This window comes from Canis lupus, chromosome 11 (assembly GCF_003254725.2).
Source record: "Canis lupus dingo isolate Sandy chromosome 11, ASM325472v2, whole genome shotgun sequence".
NCBI lineage: Eukaryota > Metazoa > Chordata > Mammalia > Carnivora > Canidae > Canis > Canis lupus.
Genome location: NC_064253.1, coordinates 41,046,930 through 41,051,124, shown reverse-complemented (window position 1 = coordinate 41,051,124; position 4,195 = coordinate 41,046,930). Strand labels below are relative to the sequence as shown.

Below are 4,195 nucleotides of genomic sequence, written 5' to 3'. Positions count from 1 at the left end.
AAACAGAATGACAGTGTTTAGAAAACTAAACACAAAAACAAAAGGGAAAGAGAATTTTTTTTTTTTCTGAAAGTGACTTACTTGAGCATTAAATGTATGAAAACCTTGAGGCTCTTATCCTGGGTGATTAATTCTTCAGGCTCCTTCAGATCAACCCGTGGGAGCCCAAGCTGGAATGGAGTGTATTAAGTCTGCGATGCTTTGATGTTGTTACTTTTATTTAGATGGTGAATTATTCAAAGCAGGGAGGATTGATCTAAGAGCTACCAATAGAAATAAAAGGGAATGAACTCAGGAAAAGGAAGTAAAGCACAAAATGTGGGTGTTCAAATAGTTCCACCTGAATGGCAAAGTTTAGAATATGTACTATGGGGAATTTGCCACACTGTATCTTTCCAGTTTCAGAAGTAATAACTCGATTTTGACTGACATTTTTAAAGGTTTAATGATGGAAATACTTCTACTGAACTACCTTGTTTTTCTTTGCTCATACTTCATAGGCTCCCGGAGTCTTCCTTTGGATAGAAATTTGCTATTCCAAATACAAGCCCCAAATATTTCCATAATGTGGTTAACAAGCATTAATTCCTCCAACTAATGAACATGGTAAGTATTAAAAACAATTATCGTTACTTATTATTTTTCTTTTGATATGCAGAGATAGCTGAGCACTAATAAACTCAGCAACAAATGTGGTATGTTTACATTTTCCATATGATTAGCATGGATTATTTTTACTTAAAATCAAGAGGATAGGCGAGGCCTGAGCTCCAGAATCTGACAGACCCGTGACCTCTACCCTCACTTTCTTGCCACTATGGATAATACCTGTGAGTTGCCCACAGAGAAAGGTGGAGAGACAGGGGAGCCAGATGAACTGACCCCTGCTCCTGACCCTAAGGCTACATTTACAGACAGAATCCCGGAGTATACTGATAGGGATAGAAATGGGGACTAGGAAAAAGCTGTGGCCAAGGAAGGTGAGCTCCAGTCAGGACACCTCAGATTTAACAGCAGTTGAAAGGAAAGACTCATCATCACCTACTCCTACAGCCAAAAAAAAAAAAAAAAATGAAAACAGGTACCAAAGAAAAGAAGCAAAAAGCTAAGATGAGGTTTAAAAGATGGAAATCTTGGTTTCTTCTTTTTCTGAGAGGCAGTTGAACCTTTATGAAATGTATCACTGGTCAGCTTTCCCCTTGGCAGCCATTAAAAGGCTGATCCAGAGGCACCTGGGTGGTTCAGTGGACAAGTGTCTGCCTTCAGGTGTAGTCCTGATCCAGAGGTCCTGGGATCAAGCCCCGCTTCACCCTCCCTACCCCCACCCTACAACAGGCTCCTTGCTCATCAGGGAATCTGCTTCTCCCTCTCCTACTGCCCCTCCTCCCTGCTCATGCTCTCTCTCTCTCTCTCTCTCTCTCAAATGAATAAAATCTTTAAAATAAATAAATGAATGAATGAATGAGTGAATGAATGGCTGATCCAGTCTGTCACTGGCACCTCTGTGTCTCAGGATGTTGTTATTGCTGTGTCTGGTATTGCCAGGGTTTTCATTGAGGATGTGGTGGAAGAAGCACTGGGTGTGTGTGTGAGAAGTGAGAAAAATGCCACTACAACAACCCAAACATCTGAGGGAGGCTGTCAGATGTTAAAGTTAAAGGGGTAAACCCCTAACTCAAAGCACACACACACACACACACACACACACACACACACAAATTATCTTCTTCCAAACCAAAGCCTCCAAAGGCCTGATACTGAACGAAGAAGTAGTGGTTCCAGACTTCTTCCTATTGCATGAGACTCTTGCCCCAGTGCTTTAATATCTCAACCCTCCAAGAATTCCATGACGGTATTAATATTTTTCTCAGAACTCTAATATTCATCACATCTAAAAAGCAGGCAGCCTGTTTCAAACTCACCTTGACTACATATTGGGATCTCTTTGGGCATTTTGAGGCATTTAACGGTCTCTTGGCTTCTGGAAGAAGCAAGCTGCATGGGCCTTAAAGCATCTTCCAGACAAGGAAAGCAGCCTTCAGAAAGAAGACATTTCCAAGAGAGCTTTGGCACTTTCACATTGAAGCATGAAGTTGCTATGACTTAGGTCATTTCTTCCATCTAGTTTTAAGTAGATGAAACAACCAGAAGCTTTTGACTTTTAATAGTCTACAGTGAAGAACATGTTGATAGCAAGAGTAGTGGAAAAGATTATCCCTGTGAACTTACGGATTTAGTGAGTGATCATTAAACTGTTTTCCAACTTGCTAAGTAAATAAATAAAGAAATAAAACTAAGAAATACTATGAATGTTATGTATCATATATCATTTTGAAGCACCTGTTTTATATAAACCATATCACAAAATGGATACATTTTTTACTGGGTTTAATATACCTTCTCTTTGTGTATTTCTTTCTTTGTCTTTCTCCCTCTCTCAGGTATGTGAAAATTTATCATATGGGAGGAAGCAGTAACCTTCATTTTTCATACAAGGACAATAATGCAAATCTATACCCACCACAGATTAAAAACTCCATTTTAATGTCATTTACTTTCTATTTTCCACTGCTTTCTGCCACATATAGTGTGAATGGTTCATTAATGTGTAGTGAAAAGCATATGTCAAATTGGGATTCATGCAAATCACCAGCCCTACACAAAAAGAAAATTTTGTATCCATAAAAATCTAACAATTTCTCCAAGATTCAATTTATATTTAACCTTGAAACTATACCCACATTGTCTTTGAAAAAGTTATCAGGAAAAGGTTATAGTTTTTGTCCTCTCTAATAAAAATTAATTTCATGCTTTTTATCTGGTCTTCTATACACATAAGGGAATACAGTTTGCAAAAACAGCCTTATGGCAAGGAATTAGCTTTTGTCTCTGGTTTAATGCAAAATATATCAAGTAAGTCAGCCACACATTATTAGCCCAACTATTACAAATACATAGTTCTTCTGCCTCACTGAAGTTCCAAAACTAGAAAAGACCCAGAAGAAGAAAAGACAATAAATAAACCTGTATGTATAGGGATGTGTGTATTACATATGTGTGTATATATTTACCCTGATATTTATAATTCTGATCTAATCCCATAGTTGCCCTTTGTTTTCCATATTCCCTATTTGCATCTCTATGCTGTCTGCACCCCCAAAACACACACCCAAGCACTCAGCTCCAAGAGCAGGAGTGTCACTCAAAGAAACACTTGCCACCATCCCAACCACCAGCTCCAGAGTGCTGACTCAGAGATTTTGCCAGGGGGAAGAACAGCCTGTAAAACAGATGGCTGCTGATCTCTTCCCAGAGGAACTGGCTTCATTTGCAACTGCACATGGAGAAGTTTTAAACCTGAGGGTGCTCTCAAGAATAATGGAGGCTGTGATCATGAAAATGAATACAATAAACCCCATTTAAGATGGAGATGGGAAGTCAGAAGGGGGAGCTCTCATGCTATACCACTCCTTGTAGCCCTTTGCAGAACCAACTGGAAGAGGCACACTTTACATTTCAAACAGGAAGAAGCCTATACTTTATTACCCAGGAGGAAGAGGAGGTGGAGGTAAAGGAGGAGGAAGAAAGATTTTCTTCTTGCTCAGCAACAGCCCAGCCAATGAAAGACTTACACAACTTAGCCAATAAAAAGCCACTACAGTTCAAACTCCCAGTTTACTCCAATGGACTTTCTATATAACAGCCCCTCTTACCTCCCCCTTCCTCCATAAAAGAGCACTCCTCTCCTTGCTCTCCGACTTGGCTATGTTTTGCCATAACCTGTAGGTGTGTAACTACAATTCCTCTACTATTCCTGAAGAAAGCCATTTTACTGGTAAAATAACTGGCTGTTTTATTTTTAAGATGAACTTGGTGAAAGAAGATTCAAAGATGAGATTCATGAGCCTTCAGCCTAGACTGTAACAGGAGATAACTAGGAAATAAGACAGCTAGGAAAAATCCTTCTGGGGTCAGAACAAACATCAAACACTGACCCCAGACACTATTCTATCCATTCAAAGAGTCACAATTTGATTTGTTAGTCTGTAGAGGAATGTATGTGCAGGTATTGTTGTAAAGAAAGCGGGCAACTGGAAATCAGTGGCGTTTAATAGCTGGGCGGGGTCAAAAAGAGAATAGAAGACAGTTCTTCCATCCCGTTGTCATCCAGGGTGAGGTGGGCATAATCAAACCT

At 39.6% G+C, this 4,195-nt stretch overlaps 1 pseudogene; it reads left to right on the top strand.

Moving 5' to 3' along the window:
* The first annotated feature begins 817 nt into the window (after positions 1-817).
* On the top strand, positions 818-3,423 carry LOC112649703 (transcription initiation factor TFIID subunit 11-like; annotated as a pseudogene).
* Positions 3,424-4,195: the final 772 nt, after the last annotated feature.